Source organism: Macrobrachium rosenbergii, chromosome 26 (genome assembly GCF_040412425.1).
Source record: "Macrobrachium rosenbergii isolate ZJJX-2024 chromosome 26, ASM4041242v1, whole genome shotgun sequence".
In the NCBI taxonomy this organism is placed as follows: domain Eukaryota; kingdom Metazoa; phylum Arthropoda; class Malacostraca; order Decapoda; family Palaemonidae; genus Macrobrachium; species Macrobrachium rosenbergii.
Window position 1 is genome coordinate 18,518,885 of NC_089766.1, and position 24,671 is coordinate 18,543,555.

Consider the following 24,671-nt stretch of genomic DNA (forward strand, 5'->3'; position numbering starts at 1 on the left):
ACTCTCTTAGAAAACCCATTAATTGAGGTTGATAAATTTTCATCTTTTTCAAAACTTGTCAGAATTTACAGGTATGTTCTTCAATTTCTTAATAATTGTAAAAGAAAGATGAAAGAGAAGAACCCCCAGCAATATCAACATATTCAATGTCTTGACGATGTTTCCTTGCACAAGGTTGCAGTATCGTTCCTTGTTAGATTTGATCAGTATCAGGAATTTAAGGAAATTTTTGAGTACTTTTCTAATTCAGGTAAAACACTGAAAAGTATTCCAGACCTTGTTGCCAAATTCAACATTTTTGTTGATGAGAAAGGAATTTTAAGAATAAAAAGCAAGTGCTTTCGTAAAAACCAAATGAACAGGGAACAACTAAATCCAATTTTGCTATCAAAGACCAGCCCTTTGACAAAGGCAATAATATTAGATGTTCACCATCGCACTAAACATGCTGGCTTTTATACACTGCTTTCTGAAATAAGGAAGCAGTATTTTATCATTCATGCATTTTCAACCATACAAGGGGTTCTTAGATCGTGCATAACTTGTAAACGTCTTAATGGTCGCCCTGTTAGGTTAAATCAGAGTGCATACAGAGAAGACCGGTTGATGCCTTCTAATATACCCTTTCGTTATGTCTATTTAGATTACATTGGACCCTTCTCAGTCTTGGACAATAAGCAAAAAAAGAAAGTCTGGATTCTTATTGTAACATGCATGTGGAGTAGGGCTATAAATTTGAAGATTTGTCATGACTTGACTGCTGCTATGTTCCTACGGGCCTTACAGTTGCACGTCTTTGATTATGGAATACCAGAAAAGGTGTTTTCGGATTTGGGATCGCAGATTGTAAGTGGATTAAACACTGTGAAGGCCTTTCTGTCAGATTCAGCTACATATAATTATATGGTAACAAATGGTATATCATGTTTGCAATTCGAACAATATTTTAAGGGTCACAGTCAGCTAGGATCATTAGTGAATCCTGTGTCAAAATTGTTAAGAAGTTGATATATGGATCAGTTAAGAAAAATGTTTTGTCTATATTAGATTTTGAATTTGTGATGTTAGAGGTTAATCATATTGCAAATCGCAGGCCTATTGCGTTTTTAAAGAAGGCCTTCGAAAGGTTGACCTAGAATTTCCAGCTCCAATAACTCCTGAAATGCTATTAAAAGGTTATGAGCTAGCTTCTGTAAATATTATTCCAGATCTCCAGTCTCTTCCAGATGACGAGCTTCCATGGGATCACGAGCATATCAAAGATGCTTATTCCAAGCTCCGGAAAGTTAGGGATAAGTTGAGGGATATATACAACGGTGAGTTTATGGCCCAGATGATACAGCAAGCAACCGATAAAAAGTCCAGATATGTTCCAAAGAAACATCATAAGCTGAAGAGGGGGGACATTGTACTCATTAGGGATCACATGCAAAAACCAACGAATTATGACATGGCACGAATTCTAGACGTAAAAGAAAACGAACTAGAAGAAGTAACAGGAGCTGTGTTATTAAAGGGAAATGGATCAAAGGTACATTATCATTCTGAATCTTTAATTCCTCTCTTGACTGTCGAGGACCATGAATTTCATGATGGTAGGGTGCCTAATGCAATTAGAGAGGAAAACAAAAAGCAAGCAGAAGCTAAGCCTTTGCACAGGCAGCCAAAATTGCCAAAGCAAGGATTAAGCAGACTTACATTGCAGATGATTCTTAATGCAATTCATTGTCTACATGGCAATGTTTTACCTTCGGCAAAACATTCCATCGTCGGGCCGGAGTGTTAGAAAATAAAGTTAACACTATTTCTAATTCTTTGTATATATTTATTTATTTACTAATATTTTTGTTTTCATTTAAACTGGGAAATTACCTATTTTTAAGTAATTAATATCGTTCAGGTTTCTGAATCAAATGCTGATTATTTTATTGCTTTGATATTGATTACTTAATTATTTAAATAATGGTTCTTTAAAGTTAAAGTAATAATAATTGTTTAATGTTAAAATAATAATTATATTAGTTTAAATACCTTGCCAAGCCTTTACTGCTCTTTAAAATGCAGTTAAACTACTGAACATTTTGATACTGCCTGTTTACATATTTCCTCTCCAGGAGTGATCTACTGTTCTTTACTTCACTGTTCTTTTCGGAGAGCCTGGAGAAGTCAGTACTTAAGCAGCCATTAAAGGAGGTAACACATCCTACCTCCGGTCAGGTACTCATCATCCATGGAGTGACTTACCTTTTAACCGACACACATAAGCTGGACATCATCGCCATATCTTCTGCCGGCTCATGACTCTACCACTTACCATTAGATTGCAGTGAATATTTACCTACATCTGCCAAAGGATTACTTACAAAGGGTTACTTACAGAAGCAGAAGGATTACTCACCTTCATCGCCGTGCCTCCACTTCAAAAGCATTAGGTGAGGCAAGGTTACTTTTCTTAAATTACAAGTTAAAATTCATTTATTAATTTTCTTGCATATTCATTTAAACTTAATTGATTCAGTGATCTACTCGTCTTATTAAAGTGCTCTATTCCGTTTCAATACTCTGCTCGTTTTTGACAAATAGCGTTTATTCTCAGATTGTTTGTGTTCGTATGGAGGAGAGGTTAATCGCATCCAATACCGTACAGTATATATTTTCAATTAAGGCATCGACGGCAAACCTCTTCCGAGTGCATACAGCAATAATTCTTCACGGCAGATATTGAAATCTAAAACGAACCTATGTGTACATAATTTTGCATTTTTTCGAATTTTTTAATATTGTTAAATATTTAATTTTTCTTTTCAATATTAATATTAATTATTTACTGTTTTTATTCGAAACCTTATTAAATTATTCCCTGAAAGGATATTGAATATTCAGTTTAACATTCATTCATCATACATCTTAAATTATTTTTCTATTGCGAAACCCCTCACGACGGAGATGCAACCGAGTACGGGACCTTCCCCTGAAAAAAGAGGGACGCCATGTCTTAAAAACTAACCATAGAATTTTCTTGAAAATAATCTTATGTTTCCTACACCCACATTATGTTTCTCACACCCAAGTTACTCCAGAGGTACTAATCTAACCTAACCTAACCCAACCTAGCTTAACCTAACCTAACGAGACGAGACATGTGGGGGGGGGGAGAGGAGCCATCCTCCTGCGAAAGAGGTTGGAAACAGGACCCTCTGGTGATGATGTGAGGATACAGAAAGTTGAGATACTGAGGCCAAATGGGGAAACAGGAAGGAAGATGTTTTATAGAGGTTCCTTCAGTGACCTCCTTTGAGGAAGTTAAAAGTTGAAGTGTTTAACCTAACTGTTATATTTCAGGCTTTTGTCAAGAATGCAGATGATTTTTTTTTTATTACTGGGAATGAATTTATCATATCCAGTGTTTTTCCTCAGAGGTACAGTAAGGGCCGCCTTAAATATGTAACTCTGGGCTCGTAATGCAGTCTTCTTGCTTGAAACACGTAAAGATATCTTGAATATTCTTTCAGAAAAGACTCATTTAGGTCAGTGGGAATTATTTTTCAAGATGAGAAAGGCTACCATAGAATCTTGCCTTAGGTGGAGGGAATCCATAATTATAAATTCAACTGGAAGAACTGTCTATGCAGTTATATTTTGTCAAAAACCCATGAAATGAGATCTTTCTTCATTGGTTCATTAGCTTTAATATTAAAATATACTAATATATTGCTTATGCAAAAGCACTGTTTAAGAAACCTGATACCTTAATTTGCATGGAACGGGTCCTCTGGTGTATATTATTACTTTTAACAGGATTTAAGACAAAGATCCCTGTTAATTCAGTGTGTATATGATTGCACAAGTAAATAACATGATTTCACATAATATCAGAAGATGGTGTCCTTTTAGAATATTCAAACTGAATTTGCTGTATTACACAGAAGATATGGTTCTTAGCATCTCGTGATATCCAAAATTCGGAAAAAAATAGTTTGTAGAACATTGGTCTTTCCATGAATCGAGTTTGAAAGCAAGTGTATGATATTTTCTTTCTCTTTCAGTTAAGGCCTTCCTGAGAACCTGGGATTTGGTGATGACACAAGAGATATTGTCATCGTAGCAAAGTGCCTTTGGCTATTTGATAACAAACAGGAACTCTAGATTGGCGTGAAGGATGTAGAAAGAAGCTTCAGGAAGAAGTTTTACTCCAGCATGGTAAGTTGTGTGCAAGATAGTTGTATTAATTTTCTGGTACCTGTTCCCAGCATTTAGTTGTATTCATTTTCTGGTACCTGTTTCAGCATTTAGTTGTATTCATTTTCTGGTACCTGTTTCAGCATTTAGTTACAATCATTCATTTTCTGGTACCTGTTCCAGCATATTCTGATGAAAGTGGCCACTTATTTTGAGGCATCATATGGCATGATTACAAAGAATTACTGGCACAGTTGAAATCATTCTTATTTAAAACTAGTATTTCAGAAAGTACACTGACCTTTTATTTCAAAATGCTTGTAGAGTCAGCAAGATACCTAGGTGCATTCATTTTCTGGTACCTGTTCCAGCATTTTCTGAAAAAAGTGGCACTTAACACAATTGCAAGGAATTACTTACACAATTAAAATTTTCTTGTTTAAAACTAGGGTTTTATAAGGTAAATTATCATTTATTTCAAAATGCTTGTAGAGTCATTAGAATGTGACATATTTATTGCTTGTGGAACTACCACCTTCTTACAAAAGCACGAACCTAGACGAGAGAATTAAGCCTTTATATCGTGATAGGTTTAACCAGAGTCCCTCCTTTCCTCAAATAAATTTGCCCGTAACTGTACTCATAAGAATGTTACGAAGTTCTTTCAATTTTCAGGTTAACGATCCTCAACGGACAGACTTAAAATCCCTTCACTTCTCTGGAAGATAATTATTATACAATAACTGGTATGTCAAGTTCCCATCCTTGGATGAATGTTGGTGCCCTACAAAATAATCTAATCCAAGTAAGTGGTCGTAATATCTGCATATGATTTATCCCTATTGTAGACACTATCGTGTTTGTAATAGAACAATTGAATTATTGCCTTTATTCTGAGTCTTCCTTTCACCTTTTAACCTCTGTAGTTGTCGCAAAAGTGGATGGTGATGGTTTATGCAGGTAAAATGTTTTAATAATATGACTAATTTATATTTAAAGAGAAACTCTTATTGCCTAACACGCCTTAGAGCAGTATAATTTGCCTGAAACATCGAAGTTTAAAACAACAGAATTCGTGTTTTTTTTTTTTTTTTAGGTATTGACTGACTCTTAGGTAGTGGATATTTTCGTAGTTTTGTTTTCAAAAACACTGAAAAGGACATCTCTTCATTTGGGCACAATTTTAGACATTTTACCAAGCTTATTACTTTAGGATCAATGTTCCGCACTGAATCACAATTATGCAGATTTTAAGTAAGAACTCTCTGTGACAGAAGCATTGTAACTTAGATAGTTCCACTGACGTTTAAATTCACCTTGCCAAGAGAGTTGTAAGTTTGGAAACTTTAGACCAAAACTATAATATAAACCATTTGTCTCCTATCAAGCCTTGGTTACAGTGAAAACCAAGAAGGATTCATAAAGGCTCATCAAATGCTCATTGATCTGGTGCAAGAAATTGTTGGAAGCCAATTCAAATCAGGGAAGAAGGTGGTGCAAAGTCTAAGGTCTTAAGAAGTGGCTTTAGTGTGTCCATGATGACATTAGCCTTGGCACAGGAAATTATTTTCATATTGTACCAAAACAGTTATCCAAAAACAGGCAACTGAAATAGGAAAAGAACCTAATGTCGAATTACTGGCTCTTTCCTGCTTCCTGCTGACGTCTCCTGAATTCAGGTGTATTGGTTTTATTTTCTATTCCCTCATATTGGTTTATTCATCGATATAACTTGTCTGTGTGCAGGCTGATTTCTCTTTGGAGCCCTCTTGGGTTTATTGTAGTCTGTTGACTCTGTCCATAAGGGGTTTTCAGCTGAAGATTTAAAGAAAGCAAGAAAGACAGACAGTTCTATGAATAAGGAAGGTAATGAAGTAGACTGTAGGTAAAGAACTGAGTTTTACACCATAGGCAATCGTAGGATGTGTGAATCTGAACGTGAAAGGAATACTTCTGAATAGTGGAAGGACATGAAGAAGTAATGGGTTGGATGTCCTTTGGCAGTCAGTGTCCCTTAGTGAGTTTTGCAAGAGAGTCTGTAAGTGTTCAAGTGGTGCTGCTGCTTCTGTATGAGTGTCATTCACTTATCGTAAAATATCTTTCACACTAACTCATTTCCTTATGTTGTGGTGGTTATAGTCTGCTCTTTCCCTTTCGAGCAAAAATGAATTAATTTGGAAAGTTTTCACTTTGTTCTGTGTTTTGACCGTTCCGAAATATGTAGTGGAGACTAAGAGTTTTACAAACGTTTAAAAAATTCCAGCATTAGTGTAGTTTTCTTAGAGTTCAATTAATAAAGCACAGCCAGTAAACTAGTTTCTTAGAGCAAACTAGAACAAACTTAAGTCAAGCCTTAGAGAGAAACATTTTCACTTTATTTTAATCATTATTGAATAAGGTGTTCCTGTACTTCTAAGACAGGCTCCTCAAAGCAATTACTGTGTGTTTTTTTAAATGAACTGAAAGAAGGGAGTCAGAGTATTATGGTTTATCAACTCCACAAAGGTTGGTAATCCTCTTCCAGATTAGAAAGATGTCATCATCATCACAATTAGTCAGCTTTTCCCCAGACTTGGGTGGGGTTGTCTCCACTCCTCTCTATTTGGTGCACTTTCTGGCAGAATCCCTATCTGACCTATCTCTTGTTTCTGCTATTGCCTTTTTTTTTTGCTACTTATTTTCTGGTGCCTCCTTGCTTATTTGACCAGCTGTTCCTTATCGTACCTTCTGATATGCCCCAAACCATCTCAGTCTGCTCTACAGCCTCTGAACATCATTAGCATTATCATCTTACCACTGCACTGTGGCTATGAATCTTAGCATTATTTAATCATGATGCCTTTCAAAGCCCTCATTATACTTTTGTCAGAGCTCTTGTGTTGCTGCAACACTGAGTTATACAAGACTCATGAATGCATCATAAGTGTTTACATAGTAATAATTTTCCATTTCATCAATAATTTACAGGGTTCTTCTCGTCGGTACTAAATTCTTAATACTTCTTAACAATCCAGTGTCCCCATGGTAACATGTTTTGTCTCTCCCAAGACCTGCCTTTTGAACACAGTATGGTGCCTCACCTTGTATTTTGGTTATGGTGAGTCCTTTCCTCCTTGTATATTATGTAATTCCGAGTATCTCCTGGGACATCATTTATTGTATCGATTTCACACCCACATTTTTCCCCCACAGCAATCACATGGCCACTTTCCTGACTGGACCCTTTCCTCTGATTTCTTTTCAGTCACCATAAGATCTGTTTTGTTTAAGTTAATTTTAATTCTCTCCTTCGCAATGGCCCCCCTGAGTGTCTTGCTCTTCTTCACCTTCTCAAGATATACAAGTAAGCCAAATTCTTCTAAGTTTTTTAGCATTTTATTCCATCCCCTTTTGCTTTGTAGGTTCTCATTGTCATACTCTTTCCACACACTTCTGGATCAACCCATTTCTTTATCAGATTTTCCTATAAACTGGTGAGCTTATCAGTGACTGGCTCGCTGGCGTGTTATTCCTGATGTCCTTGGAAATTTTCAACTTTTTAATCTCTTTAATGGTATATTCTCTATTGGTCACTTCATCATGTAAGACCTAGTTTGTCTTCATTTCCTTCATTCAGACGATTTTCAAAAAACACTTCAAGTATTCCATTGGGTTTCTTTTCAATTTGTGTCCACTCTCATCTTTCCTTGACATAACCTCTTCTATATTTCTCCTTTCTTCCCTGCTGTGTTGTTGATCCGATTCAGTTCCTCCCATTTTCTTTGTCCTTGCCACATGCCTTTTGGTTTAGCTTCCCTTCTGCCTTTCTGTAGCTTCAGCTTGAGAAGGCTGTCTTTTTCTCTCCTGTAGGCAGGCCTTGGTATGTCTTGATTTTCTCACCATGTCTCTCGATGTCCTGTCCACTGTGTCACACTCACACTACACACCTTTTAGACTTTTCCATCTTTCAGTCTTCATGTTTTTATTATCCTGGATTTTTCATCATCCTTTTTCCATCCCTCGCCGTCAGATCATTTCCAGCAGTGTACATAGTATCAAGGATGCCTTCCCTGATCTATCAGCAGAAACCTTTTCTCAATGCTGCGTTTACTTCTTACGATAAAATCAATTCTATTCAATTTTCCACTCTTGCATGCCATTTACTTCTCTCGGGCTGCTTAAATCTGCTTCTCCCTCTACGTCATTCGACCAACCTGGTTGCGGGCAATATAACGATAATACCTGTGTTACCTTCTTTCATTTATTTTTATTTGTTTCACTCTCGTCACATTTGCTATTTCCAGTTAGACAAAACCTGCTCCTTTCTAGTGTTCACATATTAACGGTTGGTTGATGTCTTGGCCAGCTGGTATGAAAATGTCAGTGATTTCACCAAACTGTTCCAGGAAGGAGATGGGTGCTCCTAATAGTTTGGCTCTTAGTTGATGCGTAAGGAAGGCCTTCAACAACCATAGGAGATAGAAGTTTTATTATTGTCACTCCGCATAGGAATGTAATCTGCTTTATAGACTTTTTAGTTTTCCTTCGTGTAGGCCTAGTAGATAGGCATGGATATTCAGGAAGGGTTTAATCAACCGATATTTAGAATGTTTATTTACCTCTGTCCATAAATTCCTGTGTTATGTTGCTTTGGGTGTATCCTTGACTGGTGTAGTCATAGAATTTGTATATTTATATTTTTTTCTTGACGCCTTGGTGGCGTTTTCCTTTAAATGAGGAAGCCTTGTTCTGTTTGAGGAAAGGCAAGAAGTATTTGGTTAGTCTGTGTCAATTTGACCATCGAATGAAAGAGACCTTGCTGATTTCAGTTCTCACGTCTGGTGTTATAGAAAACTGACTCTTTTATCACCTATAATTTCTGTGTCTGATGTGTGTGTTTCTTGTGTCATTCTAAAGGAGCCAGGGACTTGTAACGATGTTATATCTCACAATTGACAAAGATTGATTATATCCTTTTGATTTGTACCGTTGAATAAAAGGCCATTGGCGATACAGCTTTCGTGTGGCTTTCTTTCTTTAGATTTTGAAGAGAGAATAACTCGGCATTTTCTCATCCTTTTTCAGTAACATTCATCACATAGCAGTGTATGAATCTGCAGTTCTGAGTTCTCTGTCCTCAGGTTTGCTGTCACCACTGACATTCCTTGTCTCGATTCTTGTTCATTTCATTGTTCTTTCAGAAATGACCTGCTCTCTTCTGCACAGTTTCTCTCGGTCTAGGTTCTCTGTTATGTATTTCAGCCGAGAAACACATTGCCGTCATTGAAAATCGATTTAGTTCATCTGGTCACCTTTAAAAAGATCATAATATTTTCTTCTCTCTCTCTTAGTTTATCCTAGACCTACGTGTAATTTCATTTGTCATATTGTTGTAGAGAAGGTTATAGTCTCTCTCTCTCTCTCTCTCTGTTTACCTAGACCTACGTGTAATTTCATTTGTCATATTGTTGTAGAGAAGGTTATAGTCTCTCTCTCTCTCTCTCTCTTTGTTTACCTGAGAGAGAGGCCTCGCATTTTCGTTTGCCATGTTGTTAAGGGTGTAGAATCTCTCTTTCTCCTAGTCTTTGTGTAAAGTGCAAACCCTGTTAAATTGTGTTTGTAAATGTCTTTTAACAAAATTCTGTATATAACAAAATCGTTAAAACTGTGTTTGAAGTGCATGTCAAATCCTGTTCAATTGTCTTTCAGTACACAATGTCAGTAATAATATTGCTAAATAATATGCTGATTGCCTCGTGAGTAGTTTTGGAAAGTGTTTTATGAAGTGTTCTTAAATTTCTTGTTCAGCAAAAACACAGTGTGGATTAAATCTCAAAGTGCGTTCATTAATCATAGTTGTCATCTTTTCCCAGTCATGAATAGTTTTGGTGCCCATAAATGTCCTTAATTTTGTGTTCAGCAGGAACATTTGGAGTTCTGATTGAAATCACACCGTGTTTAGCGATGGTATTTGTCATCTACCAATTTCTTGCTAACTGGGTCATGACCAAAAATTTTATATATATACACTAAGATTATTTGCCGTTTTATGTCCTTTGTATTTTGTCCATGCAACTAGAAGTGAGGAAAAGAAATTATTTTTTGCGGAACTTAAACTGTATAAAGGAATTAGAATGTTTCACAGAACCTAACTAACTATCCAGCATTTGTAAGTGGAACTGTCTTATAGAGGTTGAATTATTACTGAGAAATAAACTTTCCAGGTGACTGCTGAGGAGTTAGCAACCTGACTACGGACAGAAGTAGAGGAGAATCTACGCCCCGTTCTCACTTCCACCTGGACATTTCAGACCCCCTGGTACTACTAGGGTGCAAATCGCACAGAGTAACCGGCACCTAGATACTAGACGTTGCTATGCATGGGTTGTTAGGAGTATAGGTTGGAAAAAAAATCCTGCTACTTGGAAGTGATTTCGGAAATAATTTCATGGTTATATAAAACAATATTATAGAAATTGACTTGTTTCAGTATCGTTCCTTAAAGGAAAAGGTAATAAGAAAGATTGTAGGCCGTGTCATGTTTTATTGTAATTTCAAACTTGTTTACAAAATTTACAAAACTCTGTAATCACCTCCCGGACCGGGCAGCAGCCGGCAGCCTCCCCACAGCAAAAAAAAAAAAAAAAAAAAAAATTTTTTCTGTTTTTATTTTTTTTTTTTTTTTTTGCTGTTTTTTTAAGTGGGGTCCAGAAATGATTTTTTAACAGCCCTGGATTACCGGCTTATTATGTGTATTATAGAGATGGTGTTCCGACGGTCTTCTCCTGCTCTGGGTCGTCGTCGTCGTCTTGTAATGCTCTCTTCGTCTTCTTGCTGTGAGGCCTAATTTCTTGCTCTCACGCCTCAGTTCCTCTCGTCTGCACATTACACTATATATAGTCCAGCTGTTTTCTCTCGATCACTTATCACCTGTAGAATAAGAAAATATATTTTTTTGTCACAAGCAAATTAATCAAATTAAAAAATTCTTATGTTATCTTATTTCAAAACAAATGGTTAAGATTCATAAGTTTTGATTTGTAAATTTTAAAACAAATGACACAAATTCAAATTTTTAAACTGAAATGACACAAATTCAAATTTTAAAACTGAAATGACACAAATTCAAATTTTAAAACTGAAATGACACAAATTCAAATTTTAAAACTGAAATGACACAACTAAGACTTTAATTAAAAATTGAAATGACTAAAATTTGATTTTTAAAACAACTCTTAAAATCTTGTGACTAAAGACAAAAGCAAATAACTAAATGTTAGACAAATGACAAAAGCACACAACTGTTAATGTCAAAAATAAAAAGCAAATGACAAATGACAAAAGCAAACAACTGTTAATGTCAAAAATAAAAAGCAAATGATTAAGATTTTGTAACAATGACATTTAAAAGCAAATGAATGCGTTGTGAACAATGAAATGACCACACAATCACAAAGAAAAGGCTAAGAAGTAACGCTGCGTATTTTAAGGAACAGGATCACAGAAAATAAGACCCACCTCAAGAGTGTTCTCTTGTGTATTCAGTCTCGAGCTCCTGTTAGAAACACATTTGAACGCCTTTCCTTGTGAAGCCTTCAAAGTGCATCAAGAATAGCAAATCGAGATTGTATACACAATACACAAGAAAAGAGGGACTTATTCTATTCTTTAAAACACGCGAAAAGAGGGACTTAATTCTATTCTTTTTTTTTTCTTTGTCTTTTTTTTTGCAATTAATGTCATTTCAAATATGGAAATAGCAATGTTACAATGATACCAAGAGTACCAAGGGTAATTTCTCTCAAAACCAAATGATCTCTATATAAAAGGCATTCCAAGTTCAGGCTATACTTGAAAATCTCGCTAAAAATACCACTCACATATTGACAAACACAATGTCTCCTGCACTAACACAATGGTGATTAAGTTCTTCAATAATGCAAAGCTAAGCTATGAGACCATACACCACTACAAAAGAAACAGTAAGATTGGCGAAAGCCAGAACACTAATTTAAATCAATTTTTAATAACACTGCAAACGCTATTTGAATGCACAAGTTTCCTTTGGAACACAAAGTTTCCTTTGGAACATATAAATCACGCTTCCCTGGCGTTTTAGATCAACAGAGCAAGAGATTGACTGATTGATTATAGCTACTAAAACTGGCGTCACAACAGGAAAAGATTGAGGTATACCTCAAAGAGACTAAGAGATATAGACGAGAGCATTTTGAAGTCAGTTTGCAATAACAATTTTACTTAATTATTAAAAACTTAATATTTCTTCAGTTTTTGAAAACCATGGCTGTTTTTCTTCAAGCTCCCAAATCTTCATCAATTTGATGACACGGAGGAACAGCCACGTTCATCAACAAACTGTAGAAATATGCATTCAATGCACTGCCTATGCAAAACTTTATGGAGATGACTTTCTTGGATGTTACAATTACCTTCCATTCAAATCGTTGATTTCAGTGATAAAAATCAACGTCCAACGAGAGAGAGAGAGAGAGAGAGAGAGAGAGAGAGAGAGAGAGAGAGAGAGAGAGAGAGAGAGAGAGAGAGGCGCATTCATAAACATGTTCAACATCAAAATTCAGCCATCACAATATCCAAATTGGAAGGGAAGGAACCCCCAACAACTGTCTGACCAGAATCTGTAGCAGAATGTCTAAGATAAATGAAAAAGTCGCAGGATTAGATGTTACAGGGATTAAAACAAACATCTTTTCAGTACGAAATCCGATAGACGAGACCAGAAGCCCTTGATAAGACTAAGCACGTAAGAAAGGAAATGTGCACACGATTAAGCCCTTCGATTTTAAGGTAACAAAGACCTTGTAGGTAGAAAGCAATTAAGGGGTCTGTTTATAGAGTTATATAGTGAGGCCCCACACCAGCAACTTCTTGGTGATGTCCTGATGTGGACCTTGCCAGTAATCCTTGTGTGGTTTAATAAACATATTCAACTTGTGACTTCTTAGTATTCTTACTACAATGCCAATCTGTTCAAACTGAGACAGACAAGAACTACTCTTTGGTGATGCAACATAGGTACTGATAGGTTCAATAAGCTCATAAAACTCGTGTCAGTTTATGAAAACTAGGTACACAATTACATGTATGTAGAGAGAGAGAGAGAGAGAGAGAGAGAGAGAGAGAGAGAGAGAGAGCTGAGAGAGAAGCGCAAGTGGTAGCCACAAGTCCATAAACAAAATGAAGGGAAGATACATCAATACTTCATAATATTATTATTCAGTAAATAAAACCTATTCATATAGAACAAGCACACAAGGCCATTGACTTGAAATTCAAGCTTCCAAAGAATATGGTTTCCATTAGGAAGAATTAGGAGGAAGTACAGAAAGAGGAGATCCCACTAAGCAAAAAAAAGGGAGGATTAAAAAAACAGATATAGATAAAAAAGCATTAAAATGCAAGAAGAGTATTATGGCCTGTCCACACAAGCGGGCATGCCCGACGGGCACTTCCAGCTGTTTAAAGCAATGTTACCAGACAATCGCATCATTCTGTCTCCATACTCGGTCGATAAGTTTAGTGGAACGGGTTATGGGAACAGTGTTTGCCCGTCGGGCAGTGCCCGCTAGCGTGGACAGGGCTTTAGGGTAGCAATGCACTGCAGTTTCGCTGGAGTTTCTTGAGTTCCAAATGCACGACATCCTCTGGGAGGCTGTTCCACAGTCCAACGGCGTGAGGAATAAAGGGCCTCTGGAACTGAGAAGTTCGCCAGCGAGGCACATTTATTCCATACTGGTGCTGCTGTCCAGCGAATCTGGTTGCTTTCTTTCTCTCTCGACAGGTAAAGGGGATCTGGCATCAATTGTGAATGACCTCTGTTGAAATACAACTGATGGAAAAGTGACAAACAAAGAGACCATCCGTCGATGGTCCAAGTCATAACTGCTACTATTAGGAAATGGAAACATACCACCATGAACGAACCACTCCATCTAAAAAGAGACAAATCTCTGGCAGAAGAAGACATCCACACCGGAGAACAGTATTCCAGTAAATAACTACAAATAACCTAAAACAGGTTGCATTACTTTCATCACTGTTATATATAAATACATGAGGCCTGACGAACAATACCTAACTTTCGTGCGGCATTTACTGAAACTTTCATTAGATGTTTCTCAAAAGTTACACCCAGAATAGTTAAAGCTCCAGACTCATTCAGCAAAGTCCCATCCACCTCAGTTGAATTGAATACAGAATTTAGACCAAAGGCCAAGCACTGGGACCGATGAGATCATTCAGCGCTGAAACGGAAATTGAGAGTAAAAGGTTTGAAAGGTGTAGTAGGAGGGAAACCTCAAAGCAGTTGAAGAAGCAATATGAATCAATTGTTAGGAGAGGGTTGAGGAAAGGAAGAAAAGGAAGAAAGAATATGAAGGAGGTACAGCAAAAGGAACGAAAGGGGTTGTATCTAGGGGCCCAAAGAAGGCACGCAGCAAACTTTTAAATTAATGCCTACAATGCACCGCATGAGGCGCACTGACGGCGCTACCCCCCTACGGGGACATCCACCTGAATGGGAGGATGGGGTGGAACAACCAGTCTTTCTCCAAACGCCCAACCATAGAAACGTATGATATGGATCTTACGCGATGCCCATAAAATAGTCAGACTTTCAGTAATGATACTGAGAGCAAGGCGATGCAAGTATGACTGAAAAATAGTGTGACTACTGTAGAAACGAGGCTATATATATAATACACAGCCTCCATGAGCGAATAGAAAATTTGAATGAATAACATACGAGATGTACAATCAAAATGAAAACACTCGCTATGCATACTGCCCTGTACACGACTGACTTGGTGTTTCACGCTAAGGAAACCTGTACCAGAATTTCCTAATCACTTGAAAATTGTGCTTCCAATGACAGACTAGACATGGCCCAGTGAGAGATACCCTATGTAAAGAATGTGCATTCTTTAGCAAGCTTGAGGAAATTGCAGAAGTGATTCGAATGATCTGGGTACTTACAAAGTAACGCTGAACAACCGAATGTATGTCTGGGAGAAGGCTTCACAGTGAAAATTCTATCAAGTTACTCAAAAAACCAACTCTTCCCAATAACCATTGAAACGAAGTTACAGATATTTACTTGCAGCGCATTTCGATGTGAATTCAAACGATCAGCAAGCATAGGAATCAATCATCATTGCAACATACAATTCATACCATTCACAATTCCCAAATTTTTGTCTAGCGGCTCCATCCAAAACTCCCAAAAAACAACAAAACGCCAATTATATAAATTTTTTTTATCTAATGGCTCTATCCAAAACGTCTCATAACTGAAAAAAATAAGACAATACGAGGTCAGGGGCCACATTACTCACCTGAGCCAAATTGTTGCACTTAATGTTTGACCAAAACTACTGATTTTTATGTCAAACTCTGCCCCCTGGGACTAAGGTTTGAACAAACTTAAATCTGCCCAACGTATGGAAGCTGCCTCTCAAGTTTGGTTATTTTTGGTCCTGTACTTCTTGAGATGGGTCTTGTTAAATGACTCACCCTACTTTCACTTATATATCTATCTCCCCCTGGAAAGGGGACGTGGCCCCCAAATGTATAAACTTAAACCACCTCTACTGGAGAACACGTTGTACTGATTTTGTTTGAAATTAATTCAGTGGTTCCGAAGAAGTCCAAAATGTGAAAAGTTTACTTTCTACATACATACATTCATACATAAAAACCTGATCTAAACAAAAAAGCCTTTCAGGAAATTACAAACCAGAACAGATACACACACACACACACGGGACCACAAGAGGACTGACGTTATTGCCTCAAAGAGTAAAACCAGACAAGGAAATAACACCGAAAATCCTGTAAAGGGTCTTCTTAGCAGAAGACTTCGACCAGATAGAAGGACTCCAGGCTTCTTCAGAAAGCCCACCAGACAGCGAAAGACACGACAGCCAGTGCAACTTTCATTGAAACTGACGCACAAAAGTATATGACGACAGAAGCCCTTCCTGGAAGAACGGATTTTATTTAGATTTGAGACGATAATTATATGATACAGGAAGGAGGCAATAGGGAAAGAATTATAAAGTAAACAGCCATAAATTTTACAGACTCCAAGAAACTGACAACAGAGAAAGTTTCATAAAATCATGCAAGTGTGAGTTGACGCTCAGTACGAACTAAATTTATTTCTTTATTAGTTCAGCACAGAGGAAGGCAAAAAAAAAAAAATGTCTAAAAACTGCTCCTTATAATAGGTTAAAAAGCTTTCACCTGTAGACTACTTTTACCTCTCCAGAAACAGAGGTTACCTCGCCGAGGCCCTCTGGGACAGGCAGAGGTCGAATCGCGCCTTCTATTGGCGTTGCTAGAATGACCACACACACACAGAGAGAGAGAGAGAGAGAGAGAGAGAGAGAGAGAGAGCTAGCCAACGGTTTTCTGTTGCTACCATAACCCGTTTTCTGTGAGAGAGAGAGAGAGAGAGAGAGAGAGAGAGAGAGAGAGAGAGAGAGAGAGTGGTTTTCCTACCAAAACCCGTTTTCTGTGTTTTCTGTTGCTACCATCACCCGTTGAGAGAGAGAGAGAGAGAGAGAGAGAGAGAGAGAGAGAGAGAGGCCGTTTTCTCTTGCTACCAAAACCCGTTTTCTGAGAGAGAGAGAGAGAGAGAGAGAGAGAGAGAGAGAGAGAGACCTTACAGTTTTCAGGTTGCCCCAGGTCCCGTCAGTGTGAGAGCACCTTTGATGAGAGAGAGAGTTGCTAACGCATCTTCCGGTATATTTTGCATCTTCCAGTCTTAATGGTCTGGGATGCATTTAGATTATTTGTCGAGCTTATTCTTAAACACAAAACGCTCACTCCTGTTATGTTTCAGATGAGCTGGAGCGCATTGAATAGACGCTGTATTATCGATGCTGGTGCGTGGTGGATTAATGTCCTGTGTATTTTATTAATTTTCCTGGTATAGTTTTTGGCACTATTAATCTACCTCTGCTTGCTCATTTTGATAATTTTAGTTCCATGATGTTTTCGGTAATTCCTTCTATCTGTTTCCATGCTTGAATTACCAAAGCGTTCTCTTCTCCTTTCAAGACTATATAAATTTAAGAATTTAGTCTTTCCCAGAGTCAAAAATTAACTAAATTATTCTAGCTGTAAATGACCTTTGTACACTCTCTATTTTGCAATATCCTTTTGGAAGTGTGGGTACCATATTATATTGCAATATTCAAGTGGACTACGTACAGTACGTTTTATAAAGCATAATCATGTGTTCAGCTTTTCTTGTTTTGAAAAGTGCCGGAACAACATTCCCATTTTTGCTTTGCATTTTGCCAATAGAATTGCTATTTGATCATTGCATAACATATTCCTATTCAACATCACACCAAGGTCTTTAACTGCTTCCTTGTTTGTGATTGTCTCATTATTAGGTCATTTATATGCATATAGCATTAAAACTTTATCAAATAGTTCATTGATTCAAATTTATCAGAGTTAAATACCATCCTATTTATCTCTGCCCATTTATATATTTTGTTTAGGTCTCTTTGTAGCGAGTTCCTATCTTCATCACAAGCAATTTCTCTACTTATTCTTGTGTCATCTATAAAACTTCTTACTACTGAGTCCTTAACATTACTGTCTATGTCTGCAATCATAATCACAAACAGCAATGCAGCTAACACCGCACCCTGTGGTACACCGGATATTAGAGAGAGAGCTTCATCCGATTTCTCATCGTTTGCAATCACTATCTGTTTTCTATTTTGAAAAATTCTTTTATCCATCTTCCTACTTTGTCAACAATGTTATGTTTTCTAATTTTTTCGCTAATATATTATGATCTACCTTGTCAAAAGCTTTTGCAAAGTCTAGGTAAACCACATCTGTATCTTTTTCATTTATCATATTTTTATATATGCTTCCATGGTGGACTAACAGTTGGGTTTGTGTACTTTTTCCGGGTACAAAACCATGTTGTCCTATATTGAACAATCTATTTTTCATTGTTTCATTATATTTTTTTTCATTACCCTTTCATATACTTTTATAATATGAGATGTCAGACTCACAGGCCTATAATTACTTGCCTCTAGTCTTGAACCACTTTTGAAAGTCAAGTAATATATGCTAATTTATGCTCATCATAAATCTTGCCTGTATCTATACTTTGTCTTAATAATATTTATAACAAAATCTTTGCGATTGAATGAACCACTTTCTTTAACAAAATGGCAGGTACTCCATCTGGTCCTGCTGCTGATCCATTTTAATTTCATTAATAGCCTGCACAATATCGGCTTCTGTAATGTCTATATCTGATAAGTATTCAGTATTTTCATCTCTTATTTCTGTATCATTATCTTCATTGTCAATTCTAGGTGTAAATTCACTCTTATATCTTTCTGCTAATATGTTACATATTTTTCTTTTTTCATTCGTTAATCGCCCTTCAATTCTTAGAGGGCCTATTTCTACTCTTAGTTTTTTTATTCATCTTTTTGCATATGAATAAAAAAATTTTAGGGTTTTGCTTGATATTTTGTAGTGTCATTTCTTCTAGGTTCCATTTTTTCATTTTCTTTTGATTGTATAATCTTTTGTTCTGCATTTTCTATCTTACTTTTTAGTTCCATCACTTTCCATGCATTCTTTTCTTTTGCAAGATTTTTTCCACTTTCTAATTTTTTCTGGAACAAGATCCTTCTGTCTCTTGGAATTCGTGACTGATGCTTACTTTTTTTCTTCGGTATATATTTTTCCACTATTTCCTCTAATATTTTATATAATATATCGGTATTTACCTGTATATCATCACTTACAAATATGTTTTCCCATTCTTTGTTTAATTCTTCATTTATTTTTGACCAATTTATATTCTTACTATAGAAATTGTATTTTTCCATATCCTTCCCATTTTTTCGTCTCTTGCTTTTCTTTGTTTTCGTATGTTCTGGAACGGACTGTTAGTTCTATGACATTATGGTCCGAAATAAGTTATATACTATTATTTCTTTAACATAGTTCACCTCATTCACAAATACTAGGTCTAAAATATTATCCTTTCTTGTTGGTAGGTGATTTATTTGCTGAATGTTATGTTCTAGTAGCATATCTAATAGCTTTTCAAATTTTCTTATTTCTGCACTACTATTGCTCAACTTTTTTTTTATATGTATAAATACAACCACAGTCTCCTATTCGTTCTTTCCATTCTACAAAAAGAAAGTTAAAGTCTCGGTTAGGATTATAGTCCAGTCCTTGTGATTTCTACATATTTCATCCAATTTTTCAATTATTATGTCAAACTCTTTAGTATTAGGGGTCTATATATTACAATGTTCACTAATTTTTCAGATTCAAATTCTTGCTATTAATTCACATTCTGTGTTACTATATTTTCACAGATTTTTGTTTGATTGGCATCTCTCCATATATCGCGTTTTCCCCCTTGATTTCTATTTTTCTATCTGATCTATAAGTTTGGAAACCATTTATCTGGTCATCATTATGTTGTGTGTGTGTCTCTTGGGAATACCATGTTTCACTTATATTTAATATTTCTATTTTTTCATTTTGGGTTAGTTCTTCTAAGAACTCTATCTTTCTTTTGAGTTACTCGAAACTAGACCCTGCACGTTCATCACTATGATGGTTTGCATATTATCTCCATTATCTAATATGGGTTAATAAGGATTTTCCCATGTCTCTTTCCTGTTCTGATATGTTGATAATTTTTTTCATTTCCAGAAATTCATGGATACATTAAAAATCCAACTTTTCCATTATATTTGTTCTTCCAGCTTCATATTTATTCACTTTGTGCATAAACCTGCACTTATCTCATATCTGCACCATCCCCTTGCATCATAGATACATTGCTTGTTCCTTGTGCTATATCTAGGTGCTGATGGCTCATATCGTGGTGCTGACTTTTCATAATGTGTTGTTGGCTTGCATTTTTGCCTTCATCACATGATCTTTGTTCTTTTCTTTATTTGTTTCATTTTTTCCTTGGTTTTTATATTATTTGATTTTGATTTTGGTCTTTCATGGCTACAGGATGCATGTACCTACATTTCTTATTAAACCTACATCCATTTCCTTCTTTCCAGTTTCTACATATTTTTGGATGTAGATCTCTGCATTCCTCTTCATAGCCATCTAGATATGCACATTTGCCATAGATCTCATAATTGTGACATATCTTGGGATGTTTGTAATAACATCTTTCACCAAACCTGCAATTCCCTCTTTTCAAAAGGGTGCATACTGTCTTTTTTTTCTTTTTTTTTTCTTGTATTTCCCATCAGTATGGAGATCCAGGTACAACCTCTTTGGGATTTTATTTTGATTTATCAGGTCATAATTTATTTCTTCATAATGTATGTTGCTGTATTGCCTCATATGTAGAATCTATGAGTTTCTCTGCATCCATACTATTATCCTGTTCTTTGTTTTCATTAATCTTTTCTCTCTCTTCAGTCTTATTTTCTTTATTTTCTTCAGATTCTTCTTCTATCTTCTTCATCTTCTTCTTCTTCATCTTCTTCATCTTCTTCATCTTCTTCTTCATCCTCCACAATCTGTACATTAAGTCTTGATTTAATGACCTTGTCTATCCATACTAGACATGTTGAGCAAAATATTTTTGTGTCCTTATTTCTATTTTGCTCAACTTCAGCACATGCCAAGGGTGTGTCGGGCGTGGCAAGCATAGCATTTCCTAATCAGGTTTTGTGGATTTACAATGCTATACCACACTCTACATAGTTTACATGCTTTAGGCATCCGTTTGCCTATTGCATCAATCAATATATTCACTAATTCCACCTTACTTATTTTCTTTGATGGAATGTGTTGATTTTTGTAGATTTTCTTTATAATTCTTTTGATAACTTGAACTTTCATTGGTATCCCTTCTATTATTTTCATTATATTTTCTACAGATTTGCTCCAGTTTGAAGGATCGTATCCTTTCAATATGTCTGTGAATGTTTTCACATCTTTTTGGTCAATGTTGCAATTCATCTCCACGATCAGCAAACCAAGTTCCCTTCCTGCCAATTCATCATATTGAATATCTCCGATGCAAGCTAGATTTCTCCACCTTTTGCCACTGTTGGCTGATTCCTCCATGATTTTCTGATTTTATTAATTCACTCGTGACAACTTATTAGACGGTTTTTCGCTCTAATCTGATATTAACTAATCACCGATAGTTCACGAACACTTTTAGCTATATTTCATTGACTAATTGTATGTAAGACGCGTATTATCGGGTAGATTATCCAGACCATGAACGATTACGTCTCATGAGCTAATAATGTCACATCACAGAGAGGAGAATTTCTGAAGATGAGAGAGGTGAGAGAGTTGTATCCGTTTTCTGTTGCTGCCAAAGATTGAAGGAGAGTTTGTTTACTTAACCAATTTTTCCAGAATATTCTTGGAAAAGTTAATTGTCTACAGAGAGACAGGATAAACAAGAGAGAGAGGAAAGAGAGAGAAATCTAAGAGAGAGAGTGCCAAGAACCAGCAATGTAAACTGACTTGAATGAACATTTAATTAAAGGGAATGAACACTGCAAAATGCTCTCCTAATCAACAACAAGAAAACGGGTAAAGAAAGCCACTGCTTGATCATTTATTATTATTATTATTATTATTATTATTATTATTATTATTATTATTATTATTATTATTTTATTATTATTATTATTATTCATAAGGTGAACCCTATTCATATGGGACGTTGCCCACCAGAGGGGCAACTGCAATTTTTGAAATCCATCTTCCAAGAACATAGCGTTTATTTTAAAGTAGTAACGAAGGTAATAGGAAACACAGAAAGAGAAAACGTATTAGAAAAGAAAAAAATAAACCAAATTAATGAACAGATAAAAAATTAAGTAAATTACCAAAATACAAGAAATTGCATTGCACGTTCCTTGAACTTTAGAAGTTCAATTGCACGGCATTCTTATAAGAGCATTTGGCTCCACAGTCCGACGGTGTGAGGAATAAAGGACCTCTGGAACTGAAAAGTTCGACAGCGAGGCCACATTTACACTAAGGCTGAACATGAAATTAGTGAATATTAAACCACACGATGGGGGCGATTTCAGCCCTTTGCTGCTTTAGACAGAAAAAAAAGGCGTTGGAGTGGCTGGACAGCAAGATTGAAGTAATGAAGCAGAATGGAGATCAAGTAAAAGGTTAAAATGCCGGCAGTACAACTTATAGGCGCCGAAGGGACGCTGCAAGTAATCTTTAGTAATGCCTAGAGTGCACCACGTGGGCTGCACTGACAGCTCTGGCCCCCATACGAGAAAACTATAATTAGCCTTTAGTGAAACAGTGTGCTGAATCTTAAATAACTCACAAACCTACTCTGTGATACACAGCATTGTGGGCTGAAGAGAGAGAGAGAGAGAGAGAGAGAGAGAGAGAGAGAGAGAGAGAGAGAGAGAGTCAAAGCAAGTGACAAACCGCAATGCACCTTAATCACTTAATTTAAAGAAGGAACTTTGGCTTCATTTAAAGGAAAATATCCCATTAAAAACTACCTTTCATTTTTTTATATATGTAACGACATACAAAAGGTCTATTTCAAACCTTCATTACAAACAAAGATCCAATTCCCACCATGTCTGAATCACATACAAAAGTTCTGTCTACAGTATTTAGAAACAGTTCAGCTCTTGAAACTTGTGTAGAGGTACAATTAGTTATGTCCTATGCATCAAATTTTATGGACAAAATCTTTCGAGATGTTTACCTTTATTTAAAAAATTCAATCTACCTTGATATCCTAGAGGAAGACTTTCCAAACTTAGACTGAGTTTGGTAAAAACGTTTGCTATTCGAAAGAAAAGCTGATTAAACCCACCACCCCCAACATAAAAGTTGTTAGCAAAAAAATAATCTCCTTTATCTTCGGTACATTAGATGAGCCCAGGTTCCATTTAGAGAGAGAGAGAGATGAGAGAGAGAGAGAGAAGAGAGAGAGAGAGAGAGAGATCAAATCACTGTTGTGGATGCCACCTATGAGTCTACGTAACACCAGTCAGCTCATTTGACCAATTTATTTTTCATATATCTCGACAACCAAACTAAAGACCTCGGACGACAAACATTATTAAATTTTACAAGACAATTGTCAATTGGCCATATTATTTAACAAATCATGACAAAAAACAAAAAAACACGAAAAGTCTTCATAACTCTACACTAGACAGCATTTTTGAGTGCACCTGCCTCCATGTGGTACTTAAACATAAGGCTTTGCGGAAATAAGTCGCTGTGTCACCACGTGAGACTTTAGGCCTAATGATTCTTGTCGACTACAATCGAAATCGGATGCCACCGGATGAATACAAAGCAACCAGTAAATTTAGGAGACCATAAAACACCATAATAATTTTTCTTTAATCCTAGAATAACCGTCATAAGCAGTTCTCTATTCTCTGATCAGTCATGGCAAATACTGGAATGGTACAGGGGTACTGAGGTACAAGCTCATAAAAAAATGCTGCAGGTTATCATAAGTTTTAACAACCTTTCGCACTGGAGCGAGAGCCGGTCAATGTGTCACTGGGACATACGAGCCAAGTACACAATTCTGCAGTACGAGAGAGAGAGAGAGAGAGAGAGAGAGAGAGAGAGAGAGAGAGAGAGAGAGAGAGAGAGAGAGAGAGAGAGAGGCCTATTTACTCAATTCAGGTTACCTTAGTCTAAGTTTTCAAAGGCTTCCTTCAAGTACGGCTATAAAGTATTTAAATAAAACACCACAGACAAATAACATAGTCTAAGATACATCAACTTTCCCAATCTCAATGAAGCCCAGACAATCATCTTTCAATATCAGAAAAAGCAGCTTAAGTTCTGCTGCCACTGAGACGAGAATGTTCTTTGAGTCTCATGTCATTCACTCACGACTATTTGAAAAGATGGCTACTTTCTGCACGCTACGACAAATAGCAAAGTGTCCGAGTGCTTTTGGAATGGAGATGGCGAATGATTGACACTTCAGCTTTGATGATTTCAGTTCCTTATTAACATACTGACATCTATAGCGGGAGATCATATTTGAGCAGAATATGAGTCATTTCATTACCTATTGGAAGTGAAATGAACAACACTTCCAACTGTCATTTGAATGGCTGTTCAAAGGTACCTCGCGGCGCCGCATGTAATAAGACCGCATGAGAGAGAGAGAGAGAGAGAGAGAGAGAGAGAGAGAGAGAGAGAGAGAGAGATCAGAGAGAGAGACACATTTCAGTCATGTCTTTATAAGAAAAGCCACATTCAGGAAATGTCCAGATTATACGACAAAAACAACGCCGACAATTGTGTCAAGTTTAGACCATAAAACTCACGACATCGACAGGGAAACAAGGTACTGCTCGTCATTCCCTTTACTCACGCAGCCCCCCACACACACACACAGAGAGAGAGAGAGAGAGAGAGAGAGAGAGAGAGAGAGAGAGAGAGAGAGA

At 36.5% G+C, this 24,671-nt stretch overlaps 3 long non-coding RNA genes across 4 annotated transcripts in view; 2 read left to right on the forward strand and 1 right to left on the reverse strand.

Annotated features, from left to right (window-relative positions):
- The window catches only part of LOC136853099 (uncharacterized), a 28,128-nt gene extending 17,318 nt beyond the window's left edge, over positions 1 to 10,810 (forward strand). Inside the window, exons 2-4 of the long non-coding RNA XR_010857341.1 lie at positions 4,047 to 4,200; positions 4,855 to 4,984; positions 10,383 to 10,810. This is a non-coding gene — a long non-coding RNA (uncharacterized lncRNA). The remainder of the gene's footprint in view (positions 1 to 4,046; positions 4,201 to 4,854; positions 4,985 to 10,382) is intronic.
- The window catches only part of LOC136853098 (uncharacterized), a 415,134-nt gene that overhangs the window by 384,252 nt on the left and 6,211 nt on the right, over positions 1 to 24,671 (reverse strand). Inside the window, exon 6 of one of the 2 annotated variants that reach the window (XR_010857339.1) lies at positions 10,867 to 11,088. The exons of the other annotated variant lie outside the window; for it this stretch is intronic. This is a non-coding gene — a long non-coding RNA (uncharacterized lncRNA). Of the gene's footprint in view, positions 1 to 10,866; positions 11,089 to 24,671 lie in introns of those variants that run through there. 2 annotated transcript variants of the gene reach the window in all.
- On the forward strand, positions 1,141 to 2,823 carry LOC136853102 (uncharacterized). Its single transcript, XR_010857344.1, has 2 exons — positions 1,141 to 2,432; positions 2,597 to 2,823. It is a non-coding gene; the product is annotated as an uncharacterized lncRNA (long non-coding RNA).